This window comes from Lithobates pipiens, unplaced genomic scaffold (genome assembly GCF_037356315.1).
Source record: "Lithobates pipiens isolate NorthernLeopardFrog02 unplaced genomic scaffold, aLitPip1_a1.2 Scaffold_30, whole genome shotgun sequence".
In the NCBI taxonomy this organism is placed as follows: Eukaryota; Metazoa; Chordata; class Amphibia; order Anura; family Ranidae; genus Lithobates; species Lithobates pipiens.
The window spans coordinates 170,598,955-170,615,388 of record NW_027507791.1 but is presented as its reverse complement, the minus strand read 5'-3'; the positions used below and the strand labels follow the sequence as shown (position 1 = coordinate 170,615,388).

The window sequence follows — 16,434 nt, the reverse complement described above, 5'->3', positions numbered from 1 at the left end:
TGGCTCTTTCAGGGTGATGCAGCCATAGTAGATTTTTTCAGGCACGCTCAACCCTCTTGACAAATGCCAAGATGGTCACCTTAGGAAACAAACAAAAAAAACAAGTCAACACCAACAACATAAAAAGAAGCCTACCGCACCTAGTATTTCCAGGCGGTCTCCCATCCAGGTATTAACAAGACGCGGCCCTTTCTAGCCTCTGAGATCAGCGGAGATTGGGCGCTTTCAGGGTGATGTGCCCATAGGCAATCTCTTTGGGCACTCTCATCCCTCTTGAAAAATGCCAATATAGTCACCCTGGGAAACAAGCGAAAAAAAACAGGTCAACGCCAACAACATAAAAAGAAGAATACGGCACCTGGTATTCCAAGGCCGTCTCCCATTCAAGTACTAACTAGGCCCAACCCTTCTTAGCCTCTGAGATCAGAAGAGATATGGTGCTTTCAGGGTGATGTGGCTGTAAGCGATCTCTTTAGGCACTCTCAACCCTCTTGACAAATGCCAAGATGATCACTTTGGGAAACAAGCGAAAAAAACAGGTCAACACCAACAACATAAAAAGAAGCCTGCGGCATCTGGAAAACCCAGGCGGTCTCCCATCCAGATACAAACCAGGCCCAACCCTGCTTAGCCTCTGAGACCAAGCGAGATTGGGCGCTTTCAGGGTGTTGTGCTCGTAGGCAATTTCTTTGTGCAAAGTAAAATAAGCTTTGGCGCTAAAACCTAAATGGTGTACTAAAAATGCTAATACTCTACAAATTACATAAAATGAAGCCCAATGTGGGAATTTCACCAATACACTGTATACGTGATATTAAAGCTATATGTAAATGGAAATGTGTATCCGTTATCCTACATAGTAACTATGCACAAGTGTGGTAAAAAATAATGACTATGCACAAGTGTGGTAAATGATATGATAAAAATTACAACTAATCTATCACAACTAAAAATGTAGGTGCTTTGACAAAAAGTGCTTTAGCTCACGTAAATGAGCCAATACTTATATTCTAAAAAGTGACAATCAAAAGGACATTGTGAAGATACCAAGTGAAAACATCAAAAAAATCAAAAAAATCATATAATGTCCAATCCAAAATATGTTATAATGTCCAAAAAAATAACAATATTTGTTCAGAGTCGCATCATCTAGTTGCTGAAAAAACGCATAAGACTTTTATCAGATAGGAAGGTGAAGCAAGGTGACTGGTGAAAACAAGGGTTAAATTCCTCTCCGGTGCGCCACTCTGTGTTAGAGAAAAAATGTATATATGCGCTCACCAGACATTAAACCCTCAATGGGTTAACCAAGCAGTCACAGTATGAGCCACTGTGCAGCTCTCTCGAGGCTCTGCCACCGCTGAGCTGTGGGGATATTTTACACTCTTCCTTCCGTGAATGGTCCGTTTAGCGTTTGTACATGAAGGAAAACAGAAGTACAACCATGGTGCAATATTGTTGTAAAAACGTACTATGTTTATTAAAAACAGTTTTACTCACAAATTCCAAAAAAGATAGATCGCTGTGAAATATACTCCGCCGGCGTTACTGCTTGAATAGCAGTGTAAGGTGCACGTCCTAGGCCACGCCCTACGCGTTTCGTCAGAGCGACGTCATCTGGAGCGGCCATATTGGTGCACCTTCACGTTTATGTAGGGTGCAGTGCTCTTCTGCGCTTGCGCGATGTATTAGCGCCATTTTAATTGTGGGAATGCCCTATCCGAGCCGCTGTGTGTCTGTATTGTATGGTCTCTTGTGACAGTATAAACGTGGGATCTATCTTTTTTGGAATTTGTGAGTAAAACTGTTTTTAATAAACATAGTACGTTTTTACAACAATATTGCACCATGGTTGTACTTCTGTTTTCCTTCATGTACAAACGCTAAACGGACCATTCACGGAAGGAAGAGTGTAAAATATCCCCACAGCTCAGCGGTGGCAGAGCCTCGAGAGAGCTGCACAGTGGCTCATACTGTGACTGCTTGGTTAACCCATTGAGGGTTTAATGTCTGGTGAGCGCATATATACATTTTTTCTCTAACACAGAGTGGCGCACCGGAGAGGAATTTAACCCTTGTTTTCACCAGTCACCTTGCTTCACCTTCCTATCTGATAAAAGTCTTATGCGTTTTTTCAGCAACTAGATGATGCGACTCTGAACAAATATTGTTATTTTTTTGGACATTATAACATATTTTGGATTGGACATTATATGATTTTTTTGATTTTTTTGATGTTTTCACTTGGTATCTTCACAATGTCCTTTTGATTGTCACTTTTTAGAATATAAGTATTGGCTCATTTACGTGAGCTAAAGCACTTTTTGTCAAAGCACCTACATTTTTAGTTGTGATAGATTAGTTGTAATTTTTATCATATCATTTACCACACTTGTGCATAGTCATTATTTTTTACCACACTTGTGCATAGTTACTATGTAGGATAACGGATACACATTTCCATTTACATATAGCTTTAATATCACGTATACAGTGTATTGGTGAAATTCCCACATTGGGCTTCATTTTATGTAATTTGTAGAGTATTAGCATTTTTAGTACACCATTTAGGTTTTAGCGCCAAAGCTTATTTTACTTTTCACATTTCTAATCTATTCCCATCTAGAGGGATAGGTTTCAAGCACAGGCAGCTTTAACCCTTCACAGTTCACTTTATTATAATCATTTTAACATTCACTTATTTAAACTTGTCTAGCAAACGGGTAAATTTGTCCATAGCGCAATCTTATCTTTTCTTTTTGCCAATTTCTTTGTGCACTCTCAACCCTCTTGACACATGCCAAGATGGTCACCTTGGGAAACAAGGGAAAATAAAACAGGTCAACGCCGACAACATAATGAGAAGCCTACGGCACCTGATATTCCCAAGCTGTCTCCCATCCAGGAACTAACCAGGCCCATCGCTGCTTAGCCTTCGAGATCAGATGAGATTGGGATCTTTCAGGGTGATTTGGCCGTAGGCACTCTCTTTGGGCACTCTGAAGCCTCTTGACAAAGGCCAAGATGGTCACCTTGGGAAACAAGCTAAAAAAAACAGGTCAAAGCCAACAACATAAAAGAAGCCTACGGCATCCAGTATTCCCAGGCGATCTCCCAATTAAGACACTAACCAGACCAGATCCTTCTGTGGCACCTGGTCTTCCCAGGCAGTCTCCCATCCAGGTACTAACCAGGCCTGACGCTGCTTAGCCTCTGAAATCAGACGAGATCGGGTGCTTTCAGGTTGATGTGGCCGTAAGCTTTCTCTTCAAGACACGCCCAACCCTCTTGACAAACGCCAAGATGGTCGCCTTGAGAAACAAGCAAAAAAAACAGGTCAAAGCCAACAACATAAAAAGAAGCCTATGGGCTTACAGCGGACCCTAAAAGATGGGACCCACTAGCTCTGTCATGGTTCGGACGCTGTAATGTGTTGAAGATGAACGTAATGCCACGACTTCTGTATCTACTACAAGCCTTACCTATCAAAATACCCCAGACTTTCTTTCATGCGGTTCGCTCAATCTTTATCAAGTTCCTCTGGCGCGGAAAACATATGCGTATTGGTAGGGCAATGCTATTGCGACCGAAATTGCGGGGAGGTATTGGCTTCCCGGACCCTGCTCTATATTACACAGCGACGCACATGACACCGGTGGTTGACTGGTGCCGGTGTTCTGCCATATACTGTCCGGCCATGATATAGTGTCTGCGCCGTACTGCGCATGCGCAGTACGGAGCAGACGAAGCTTCGGAGATTTTCATGCGCGGTGAGTGGAGGTGGTAGCCCCACCATCCAAGTGGACATAGGGTTGTGAATATTAGAGGGCCCCTCGCAGGCGAGCTTCGGGCTTGGCCTCGCTGCGCTCGGCTCTTTTATATTCTTTTATATTCTTACTCTATGTCACATACTCACAGTCCCGGTACAAATATGCAAAATAGAGCAAAAGAGTACATGGTTTATTTTGATGTATGATAGTTTTATTGCATGCTTGATGTGGATGATTAAAATCGTGTAGTGATCTATATTTAGCATAAGAATGAAAAGGCATAACATGGCAATGAGACAAAATCCATTAGAGATGTGAGCTAGATGAAATGATGAAATGTCTCTGTATAGCCCAGATTGTCTTCTGTTATCACTTAGCCTACCCTCTAAATTCACTAGCCTCTCTATATACACCAGCATGTTTACACTAGCCGGTCTTCTGCATACAATAGCCTGTCTTCGATATACACTAGCCTATGTTCTGAATACACTAGCCCGTCTTCTGTCTTCTTTATGCCCTAGCCTGTCTTCTGTATACATTAGTCTCTCTGTATAAACTAGCATCTCTGTATACCCCAAACTGTCTTCTGTAAAAACTTGTCTCTCTTTATAGCCTGTCTAGCCTTTCTTCTGTACACACTAGCTTCTCTGTATACACTAACCAGGCTTCTATATACAATAGCTTCACTCTATGCACTAGCCTCTCTGTATAATCTAGCCTCTCTATATACCCTAGATAGTGTTCTGCATCTCCGTAGTGGTAGCCTCTCCGTAGAAGCCAGCCTTTATTCTGTATTCACTAGCCTTTCTTCTGTATGCTGTAGTCTTCTATATATACTAGCTTCTCTGTACACCCTTGCATCTCTGTAATACACTAAACGCCTCTGTATACCACAGCCTGTCTTCTGTATACACTAGACTGTAAACACTAGCTAGAATACACCAGCCTGTCTTCTGTACCCACTAGAATCTCTGTATACACTACCCAGTCTTCTGTATACACTGTCAGCTTGGATGTATACCCAAGCCTGTCTTCTGTATACACTAGTCTCTCTATATGCACTGTCCTATCTGTATACACGCGACTCTCTCTATACACTAACCTCTCTATATACACTAACATCTTTGTATATACTAGCCTCTCTTTAAATTAGCCTCTCTGTGTACCCCAGCCTCATTGTTTACTCTAGCATCTCTGTATACTCAAGCCTAACTGCATACACGAGTCTGTATTCTGTATTCACTAGCCTGTATTCACTAGCCTTATATATACTAGCTTCTCGCTTCTCTGTACACCCTTGCATTTCTGTACACTAGACTCTCTGAATACACTAAACCCTCAGTATACCACAGCCTGTCTTCTGTATACATTAGACTGTAAAAACTAGCTATAATACACCAACCTGTCTTCTTTACCCAATAGACTCTCTGTATGCACTACCCAGTCTTCTGTATACACTGTCAGCTTTGATGTATACCCAAGCCTGTCTTCTGTATACACTAGTTTCTCTATATGCACTGTCCTTTCTGTATACTCTCGACCCTCTCTATACATTAACCTCTCTATATACACTAACATCTTTGTATATACTAGCCTCTCTTTAAATTAGCCTCTCTGTGTACCCCAGCCTCACTGTTTACTCTAGCATCTCTGTATACTCAAGCCTATCTACATACACGAGTCTTCTGTATTGTGTATTAACTAGCCTTTCTTCTGTATGCTGTAGTCTTCTATATATACCAGCTTCTCTGTACACCCTTGCATCTCTGTAAACACTGTGTAAACTAGCCAGTCTTATGTATACACTCGCCGACTGTATACACTAGACTCTCTGAATACACTAAACTCTCTGTATACCACAGCCTGTCTTCTGTATACACTAGACTGTAAAAACTAGCTAGAATACACCAGCCTGTCTTCTGTACCCACTAGACTCTCTGTATACACTACCCAGTCTTCTGTATAGAATGTCAGCTTTCATGTATACCCTTTCTGTATACACTAGCTTCTCTATATGCACTGTCCTTTCTGTATACACTCGACTCTCTCTATACACTAACCTCTCTATATACACTAACATCTTTGTATTTGTCTTTAAACTAGCCTCTCTGTGTACCCCAGCCTCACTGTTTACTCTAGCATCTCTGTATACTCAAGCCTATCTACATACACGAAACCTGTATTCTGTATTCACTAGCCTTTCTTCTGTATGCTGTAGTCTTCTATATATACCAGCTTCTCTGTACACCCTAGCACTGTAACAGTGCTAGGTTCCTGTATTACAGAAACAGAACACCAGCAATAAGGTGTATACTGTGCAGGAGGCACACAACACCGACTCTAACTTCTGCACTGCAGATGCATGTATTGCAGAAATTGAACACCAGTAATAAAGGGTAGCTTCAGGTGTGTACTGTGCAGGAGGCACATAACACCCACTGTAACAGTGCTAGGTTCCCAAGCAGTAAAGACACTGTCCCTGCCTATCGTCCTCTTTCCCTGACCACCGCAACACACTATACAAGGCCGCCGTGCTGGCGGCCTTATATAGTGTGGGGTGTGTACTAAACCCCCCTGAGCTATAATTGGCCACAGGAATCCTGCCTGTGGTGAATTGTGGCTCTCCTCACACAGGATGTCACATCTGTTCTTATTATATAGAACCTATTATGCTCCTCGTAAACTTTTTCAGTTTTGCCGAACGGCCGGACGCAAGTTGCCCCCGGTGCGGGAACATGGGGGGAGACATGATGCACATGTTTTGGAGATGCCCGAAGTTGATCCGCTACTGGACAGAGGTGACAGGAACCATTGATCGGGTGGTTGGAACCTCCACCAGGATGGGGGCGAAGTATTGTCTCCTGGGATTAGTTGAAGGAGTTGGAAACCCGGGAAGTAGCCAGATGGCAGTTCTGAGATGCCTATTTCAGGCAAGGAAACTGATTGCCCAACCCTGCTTAGCCTCCAATGTTGGCAATGACTTGTTTTTTTTTTGCTTGTTTCCCAAGATGACCATGTTGGCGTTTGTCAAGATGGTTGAGAGTGCCCGAAGAGATCGCCTATGGCCCCATCACCTTGAAAGTGCCTGATCTTGTCTGATCTCGGAGGCTAAGCATTGTCGGGCCTGATTAGTAACTGGATGGGAGACCAACTGGGAATACCAGGTGCCGTAGGATTCTTTTTATGTTGTTGGCGTTGACATGTTTTTTTTTTTCCGCTTGTTTCCCAAGGTGATCATCTTGGCATTTGTCAAGAGGGCTGAGAGAGCCCAAAGAAATCTCCTACGGCCACATCCCCCTGAAAGCGCCCGATCTCATCTGATCTCAGAGGCTAAGCAGGGTCCGGCCTGGATAGTACCTAATTAAAGGTGCCGTAGGAATCTTTTTATATTGTTGACTTTGACCTGTTTTTCTTTCGCTTGTTTCCCAAGGTGACGATTTTAGCATCAGTCAAGAGTTTTGAGTATGTCCCAAAGTGTTCGCCTGAGGTCACATCACCCTGAAAGCGCCCGATCTCAGAGGCTAAGCAGGGTCTGGGTCAGATGGGAGACCACCAGGGTCTATGTTGTTGACGTTGACCTTTTTTTTTTCACTTGTTTCCCAAGATAACCATCTTGGTATTTGTCAAGAGGGTTGAGAGTGTCTAAATAGAACACCTATGGCCACATCACCCTGAAAGCGCACAATCTCATCTGATCTCGGAGGCCTAGCAGTGTACGGCCTGGTTAATACCTGTATGGGAGACCATCTGTGAATACCAGGTGCCGTAGGCTTCTTTTTATGTTGTTGGCGTTTACCTGTTTATTTTCGCTTGTTTCCCAAGGTGACCATCTTGGCGCTTAACAAGAGGGTTGAGAGTGCCCAAAGAGATCACCTACGGCCCCATCACCCTGAAAGCGCCCAATCTCATCTGATCTCAGAGGCTAAACAGTGTCGGGCCTGGTTAGTACCTGGATGGGAGACCGCCTGGAAATACCAGGTGCCATAGGCTTCTTTTTTTGTTGTTGGCTTTGAACTGTTTTTTTCGCTTGTTTCTCAAGGCGACCATCTTGGCGTTTGTCAAGAGGGTTGGGCGTGTCTTGAAGAGAACACTTACGGCCACATCACCCTGAAAGCACCCGATCTCGTCTGATTTCAGAGGCTTAGCAGCATCAGGCCTGGTTAGTACCTGGATGGGAGACTGCCTGGGAAGACCAGGTGACATAGAAGGATCTGGTCTGGTTAGTGTCTTGATTGGGAGATCGCCTGGGAATACCGGATACCGTAGGATTCTTTTTATGTTGTTGGCTTTGACCTGTTTTTTTTCCCTTGTTTCCCAAGGTGACCATCTTGGCATTTGTCAAGAGGGTTGAGAGTGCACAAAGAAATTGCCTACGGGCACAACACCCTGAAAGCGCCCAATCTCGTTTGGTCTCAGAGGTTAAGCAGGGTTGGGCCTGGTTTGTACCTGGATGGGAGACCGCCTGGGTTTTCCAGATGCCGCAGGCTTCTTTTTATGTTGTTGGCGTTGACTTGTTTTTTTTTTTTGTTTCCCAAGGTGACCATCTTGGCGTTTGTCAAGAGGGTTGAGCGTGCATTTGATCTCAGAGGCTAAGCAGGGTTGGGACATGGTTAGTACCTGGATGGGAGACCGCCTGGGATTTCTCGATGCCATAGGCTTTAGTTTTTAAGCTGTTGGCATTGACTTATTTTTTTTATTTTTATTATTCTTTTATTAAGTAGAACAACATAAATATAACAGTCAACCATACAGCATGACCCAGGGTCACAATTACATGCTAACAAAAAATAGGCAGCCAAATAGCTCTGGGTTCTCAGAGGGGAGTCCTACAGTTTCATGCAGAATATAGAGAAACCCCACCTCCGACATGTAGTACAGTATAACTAGTGCAGCTCCGTTCGGACAAATGTAATCATGGAGAACTGGGACCACAGCGAGCCAGCTTATCATGACCTACGTGAACCAGAGTAAAATATGAGCCGGTCATGTCCAGAACCCTGGGGTTCTTCTGGGTCCTGAAGGCTAGTAAGGAGACAAGGCATAGTTAAAAGGGAGGACGGGGGAAGAAGAGAGTGCAAAGACGGAGAGAGAGGAGGTGGGGGGATGGCGGCGGGGAAAAAAAGAAAAATAAAGACAAAAAGGGAGGGGGGGAATGCCACCCAGGGCAGACATGGCCTACGTAGGTAAACGTTAGATGTTCAGTCGTTTTCTGGGACGGAGGCACTGCTCACCTCCCGAATGTAGTCTCGAGTACCAGTAAAATACCTCCAGGGCCTCCATGTAACACTAAATGCCTCTTCAGTGTTGTGAAGGGTGGCGGTCAATTCTTCCATCCGGAGAATATGATTGACTTTGGAATACCACAGCACCTTGGATGGGGGCTGAGGCTGCCTCCACAGTGTGGGAATGCAGGCCCGGGCGGCATTCAGGAGTTGCATCGTGAGGGTTTTTTTGTATTTTCGAACAGGCTGTTCGGTCAAGTGTAGAAGGCACGCTACTGGGAACCCAAAAGTTCCTCAAGGTCGGGCATGCCCAGAAAAGGTGTCCCATGGTCCCCATATCTGAATTTCACCTCCAACAAACATCCGGGATCGATCTATCCATTTTATTCAGAAGGTATGGGACTCTATACCAGCGTGAGACTATCTTGTATGTTGATATTGGTTTGCGATGGAAGCTTTATGTACTAAGGTCAGGATCTTCCCTATCTGTTGTGGGGTAAATGTGATGCCTAAGTCCCTCTCCCATTTGTGGATAAATGGTGGGGGTCGACTCCTCCTCCTGACTACTCAATAGGTTGTACAGGAGGGAGAGGGTGTGTCGCACAGGTTCCCTTTTGTGACAGATGGATTTATAGGGTGTCAGGTCTCTAGGAGTGTAGGGGGCCCTTTGTATGGCCAGAAAAAAGTGACGAAGTTGATAAGCACTAAACAAGTCAAGCGGAGGGTCAGAAAGCTCGGCGACAGTTTGCGTGGTCGGGAGCCCTCCCGTGGGCCACACCTCTCCCAGACGCTGTTTCCCCACCACTGTCAACTGTCGCAGTTTCTTGTTGGTAAATCCCGGTGGGAAGTCTGGATTACCTATAACCGGAGTCATTGGTGATGGCAGGGGAGCAATGTGTGTGCAGCGGAACAACCTCCGCACAACAGCCAAGGTAGCTCCCACTACGGGGTGACCTCTGAGGTCTTTTGGTAGGGAGGACAGGAGCCACGGGGAGGTCAATAGGGGAATGGAACCATCCTCAATCTCCATCTCCACCCACTGCTTGTGTGGGCCATTACAATGCCAATCAACGACTCTTGCTAGCAGAGTCACTCTGTAGTATTGTCTGAGATCTGGGAGACCCAGACCCCCCTTGTCCTTTGGTCTGGCAAGCAATTGCAAACGGGCTCTGGGCGGTTTGCGCTCCCAAATAAAGTCCCGGAGCAGCACCTGCAGTTGTCTGAAAAAAATTGGGGGTAACCGGATCGGTAATGTCTGGAACATGTATAAGATCCGAGGGAGGGCCATCATTTTGAATGCATTACAGCGCCCGAACCAGGTCAGTGTTAAAGCATGCCAGTTTCCCAAATCAGATTTCAGTCTATCCAGGAGAGGGACAAAATTAAGCAGGTACAATTGCGCTAAATCCGCTGCGATGTCAACGCCCAGTTAACGTATAGATTTTTCAGCCCAGTAGAATGGAAAAGCGGACTGGAGCCTCTTGGCCTCACCATCCGGGACCGATATATTCAATACAGCCGACTTGGCGCAATTGTTTTTATAGTTTGATAGGCTGCCGTGTCGCTGTAGAGACGCAAGTATTTTGGGAAGCAAAATGTGTGGATTGGAGACGAAAAAATTAGATCGTCAGCGTACGCCGCAATTTTGTGGTGTGCCGAGGGTTTGGATATGCCAGTAATATTCGGGTCATTCCGAACATGACACATAAGTGGTTCCAGTGTCAGAATTAAAATTAGGGGAGACAGAGGGCACCCCTGCCTCGTCCCATTAGTGATGGGGAAAGAGTCCGAGCACCACTCGGTCACCCGTAAAGCTGCCGACGGCGTGGAGTAAAGCGACATTACCCAGCTCATCATGTTGGGGCCAAGACCTATATGTTCCAGGGTGGCCTGCATAAAGTGCCAGGCCACCCTGTCAAAGGCCTTCTCCGCGTCCGTTGACAACATAAGCAAGGGCCTTCCCTGTACATGCGCCGCATGGATTAAATTGAGGACTCGGGCCGTATTGTCTCTAGCTTCCGACTTATTTATATTTTTTTGCTTGTTTCCCAAGGTGACCATCTTGGCGTTTGTCAAGAGGGTTGAAAGTGCCTGAAGAGATTGCCTACGGGCACATCACCCGATCTCGTTTGATGTTGGAGGCTAATAGAGTCGGGCCTTGTTAGTACCTGGATGGGAGACCGCCTGGGAATACCAGGTGTCGTAGACTTCTTTTTATGTTGTTGGCGTTGACCTGTTTTTTTTCCGCTTATTTCCCAAAGTGACCATCTTGGTGTTTGTCAAGAGGGTTGAGAGTGCCTGAAGAGATTGCCTATGGCCACATCACTCTGAAAGCACCCAATCTCGTCTGATCTTGGAGGCTAAGAAGAGTCGGGCCTGGTTAGTACCTGGATGGGAGACCACCTGGGATTACCAGTTATTGTAGGCTTCTTTTTATGTTGTTGGCGTTGATTCGTTTTTTTTTTTTTGCTTGTTTCCCAAGGTGACCATCTTGGCATTTGTCAAGAGGGATGAGAGTGCCCAAAGAGATCGCTTACAGCAGCATCATCCTGAAAGAGCCCTATCTCTTCTCTTCTCTGAGGCTAAGAAGGGTTGGGCCTAGTTAGTACCTGGATGGGAGATGGCGTTGGAATACCAGGTGCCGTATTCTTCTTTTTATGTTGTTGACATTGACCTGTTTTTTTTTTCACTTGTTTCCCAAGGTGACCATCTTGGCATTTGTCAAGAGGGTTGAGAGTGCCCGAAGAGATCACCTACGGCCCCATCACCCTGAAAGCGCCGAATCTCGTCTGATCTCGGATGCTAAACAGTGTCGGGCCTGGTTAGTACCTGGATGGGAGACCGCCTGGGAATACCAGGTGCCATAGGCTTCTGTTTTTTATTTTTTTTATTTAGTAGTATGCGACATACAATGCAAAGGCAACTTCACAGAATGTGTGATACAAATAGTTACAAACAAATGATCATATTGCATGGATATCAGAGCCAATGGTAAGAAGTCTGAGGAGAATAGCACGTGTACAGCTTTGCGGTCATATCAAGATGAGATTAAAGCTCCATCTCGTTGGGATCCTCTACCACTTAAAATATTATTGATACTAGCCCTGCTACCCTCGAAGAGTTTAGATATCCATAGATAGGGGAAGAGTATTGTGTAGTAGTCAAATGGGGTCGGAACATACCATTTTCTTTTCCCTTTTTTGAGTTAAGAAGGGAAATAGTAGAACTGAAAGGAGGGAGAAGGGGAAAGAGAAGATTGGGGAAGGAAATGGCAGAAAAGGAAAAGAAGGGGTAAGGGGGTGTCTTGGGTAGAGTGGATAGGGTGGGGTCCCCTCCCAGGGAGCAAGAGACGCCCTCGGCTCACCAGCTCATCAGCTGTCCAACGTTTGGAACAGCGATCTCCAACGATCACCATGAGCTTACTATGTCTCGCGGAGGTATTCTTCCGAAAAGCGAAACTGGGTCCAGTAGAACCATCTGTTCCCATGCTCCTCCGTTTTATCCCTCATTGTGGCAGTCAGGTCTTCCATTCGTTCAATATCATTTACCCTTGCGAACCACTGGGTCACCATTGGAGCAGATTGCTCTTTCCACTGACTTGGGATGCAGGCCCAAGCTGCATTGAGGAGATGTTTAAGTAAGGACTTATAATAACGCTTTCTCGACATAGGAGTTAGATTGAGAAGAACTGCTGCGGGATCATTGGCTAAGGAAATGTCTGTGAACTTGTGGATGAGTCTCAGGACAGGCTGCCAGAATGTTTGTAATTTAGGGCATTCCCAGAAAATGTGGAGAATGGTGCCACATTTGGTCCACAGCGACAGCAGCGGTCAGATTGACCGGGGAATATTTTGGCCAACACCACCGGTGTACGATACCAGCGTGTGATCAGCTTATATGAGATCTCCTGATATTTACTGCAGAGTGACGACTTATGAGCGAAAAAGAGTATTCTGTCCTTCTGTGGTTTGGAGAATGTAGTTTGTAAGTCCCTTTTCCATTTAGCTAGGAAGGGTGGATCCGTGGAGGATTGTGCGTCTGTCAGGATTTGGTAGGACCTAGAGAGGGAACCACGAATTGGGCCATCATCCAGGCAAAGTTCCTCGAAGGGGTGGAATTGTCTAGAGAAGAACGAATGGTTAGGTAGTGATCCGAGGAAATGGATTAGCTGTCTAGCTCTCCAGCTATCCAATGCAACAGGTACTTGCTCTAGCAGTATGGTCCCCGAGGGGATTAAGCCCGTGGGTCCAAGAAATAGGGCTGCTCTCAGAAGCCCTTTCGGGCTTGCCTGGTAAAGGCCTGGTCAGACAGGCCCGGAGGGAATCTAGGATGTCCAATAATTGGGGTCATAGGAGAAGGGAAGTTAGTCAGGTGGGAAAGGTGAAAAAAACTATCCATCTCGGCGAGCGAGGGGCCAATTAACGGGTGAGTAGTCACACAGGGCTCCAATGGCCTCCCCGCCCAAGGCAGACGAGCCAGTGGAACCCGCGCCATCTCCTGCTCTAGCTTGACCCATAGCTTCAGTTCCCCATGCCGGTGTCTTATCACATATGGTCCCCCATCGGATAGTGTCCGCTGTGTACTGCGCATGCGCAGTACACAGCAACACAGATTCCGAAAATTGCCGAGCATGAATGGCGCCTGCGCACTGAGTCCAGGTTCTATCCCCACTATCCAAGTGGACATAGAGTAAGAATATAAAAGAGCCGAGCGCAGCGAGGCCGAGCCCGAAGCGTGGCGAGCGAAGCTCGCCTGCGAGGGACCCTCTAATATTCACAACCCTATGTCCGCTTGGATGGTGGGGCTACCACCTCCACTCACCGCGCAGGCGCCGTTCAGCTTCGGAGATTTTCCGAAGCTTCGTCTGCTTCGCAGTACGGCGCGGACACTATATCATGGCCGGACAGTATATGGCAGAACACCGGCACCAGTCAACCACCGGTGTCATGTGCGTCGCTGTGTAATATAGAGCAGGGTCCGGGAAGCCAATACCTCCCCGCAATTTCGGTCGCAATAGCATTGCCCTACCAATACGCATATGTTTTCCGCGCCAGAGGAACTTGATAAAGATTGAGCGAACCGCATGAAAGAAAGTCTGGGGTATTTTGATAGGTAAGGCTTGTAGTAGATACAGAAGTCGTGGCATCGCGTTCATCTTCAACACATTACAGCGTCCGAACCATGACAGAGCTAGTGGGTCCCATCTTTTAAGGTCCGCTGTAAGCCCATAGGCTTCTTTTTATGTTGTTGGCTTTGACCTGTTTTTTTTTGCTTGTTTCTCAAGGTGAGCATCTTGGCGTTTGTCAAGAGGGTTGGGCGTGTCTTGAAGAGAACGCTTACGGCCACATCAACCTGAAAGCACCCGATCTCGTCTGATTTCAGAGGCTAAGCAGCGTCAGGCCTGGTTAGTACCTGGATGGGAGACTCCCTGGGAAGACCAGGTGCCATAGAAGGATCTGGTCTGGTTAGTGTCTTGATTGGGAGATCGCCTGGGAATACTGGATGCCGTAGGCTTCTTTTTATGTTGTTGGCTTTGACCTGTTTTTTTTAGCTTGTTTCCCAAGGTGACCATCTTGGCCTTTGTCAAGAGGCTTCAGAGTGCCCAAAGAGAGTGCCTACGGCCAAATCACTATACTATATATCTATATCTATAATAATAAATAATATTTTTAGTTATTATATATAAGATACTATATAGGTGATTTGGCCGTAGGCACTCTCTTTGGGCACTCTGAAGCCTCTTGACAAAGGCCAAGATGGTCACCTTGGGAAACAAGCTAAAAAAAACAGGTCAAAGCCAACAACATAAAAAGAAGCCTACGGCATCCAGTATTCCCAGGCGATCTCCCAATCAAGACACTAACCAGGGTGGGCGTGACCTAGGCATGAAGGAGTGAGGACGCTCTTTTCCGGAGCTCCCGGTCCGTGACCCCTCCACACCCCTTTACCACAGTCTGGTCGCATATTTCGGCATCGCCGACATCCCCGCGCTTCGGCGGAACACAGCCAGCCGAGCGGGGTCCGCCGCTGCTGCCATGGACAGGTACTTGGTCCCGCTGCAGCCTCCGGCCTCCACGCCGGATCCAGCCAAGATGGCGCCCGCGGCCTCCGGCGCTCCAGGACACGCGGTACAGAGGGAAGGTGAGCAGACTGCTATGCAGGGACACGACATGCCCCCGTTCTCCCCGCCTAGTGACTTGTCCCCGTGTCTCCCCCGCTCACTGTCCATGGCCTCGCTTGACAGCCCGGACCATAGCGGCCTGCCACCCTGGTTCCCTCACAAATCCCAACTGTCCCAGAGACCCTCCCGCAGTGGAAGCCTCATCCCAGGACCGAATGGCCGGGCTGCTCTTACCTCAGACACACAGGGGGACCCACCGCTGCCACCAGCACCGGCATTATTGGGGGACAAGGCCATCCTAGCTTTACTCCAAAACCTTCCCACTAAAGCAGACTTTAGCTGTATGGCAGCCAGGATTGAAATGACCTTGCGACATGAAATCGCAGGGGTCAAACGTGACGTGTCGGCTACGAACGAGCGGGTGACCACCCTGGCATCGGATGTGACCTCCCTGACCACTGATGTTTCTGGCCTGCAAGCCGCACATGATACCCTTGCTGAAAGAGTCACACAGTTGCAACTCCTAGTGGATGACCTTGAGAATCGCAACCGCAGACGCAACATCAGGATCAGAGACTTGCCCGAAGCCGCTGGCCAGGCAGACCTCAAAGCCACAGTTACAGCTATATTTAACGCCTGTCTGGACCGCGCTGCTGACACAGTAATAGCCATTGATAGAGTCCACAGGACCCTGGGCCCCAGGAGCCCCACAGAGAACCGGCCACGTGACGTTTTATGCTGTCTCCACAATTACTCAGTTAGGGAGGATGTCCTGCAAGCGGCGTGGCGCAAAGGCAGCATTGATTTTGACGGGGCCCAAGTCACCCTTCTGCCAGATGTATCCCGCAAGACCCTCCAGATGAGACGCTGTCTGCGACCCCTTCTGGAACACCTAACTGAACCTAGGATTCCATACAAGTGGGGCCATCCGTTTCACCTTATAGTGCGCAAAAATGGGAGGCCCCTTGCGCTACGACACCCTTCGGAGGTCCCGTCCTTTCTGGAGGCTTTGGGCCTGCCCTCAGTTCAGGTCCCCGACTGGTTGGCTCCTGTTGTCCCCCAGGGAGCAGTGGCCCCGACGAACAACCCCTCAACCAGGCAACAGAGAGTGAGACGCCACCGTCGATCCCAACATCAGAGATCGCAGGCCCCTCAAGATCGTGAACCCTGAGAGAGTACAGTAATTTTCCGTTATTCCTGTGTTATACCCTTTTTTTTTTGTTTTCTTTTTCTCTACCAACATAGACGGCTGGAGTATCCAGCTTTGTGTTGTTTACCATGCCACGGGCCATTGTTCCCAGCGCCCCAGCTAGGGGAGAGG

At 47.1% G+C, this 16,434-nt stretch overlaps 5 pseudogenes; 4 read left to right on the top strand and 1 right to left on the bottom strand.

Annotated features, from left to right (window-relative positions):
• Positions 1 to 2,864: 2,864 nt before the first annotated feature.
• LOC143949307 (5S ribosomal RNA) lies at positions 2,865 to 2,983 on the bottom strand (annotated as a pseudogene).
• A 3,844-nt stretch (positions 2,984 to 6,827) lies between these two features.
• Positions 6,828 to 6,946, top strand: LOC143949537 (5S ribosomal RNA; annotated as a pseudogene).
• Positions 6,947 to 7,641: 695 nt separating this feature from the next.
• On the top strand, positions 7,642 to 7,760 carry LOC143948881 (5S ribosomal RNA; annotated as a pseudogene).
• Positions 7,761 to 11,301: 3,541 nt separating this feature from the next.
• Positions 11,302 to 11,420, top strand: LOC143947935 (5S ribosomal RNA; annotated as a pseudogene).
• Positions 11,421 to 11,743: 323 nt separating this feature from the next.
• On the top strand, positions 11,744 to 11,862 carry LOC143948422 (5S ribosomal RNA; annotated as a pseudogene).
• The last annotated feature ends 4,572 nt before the right edge of the window (positions 11,863 to 16,434 follow it).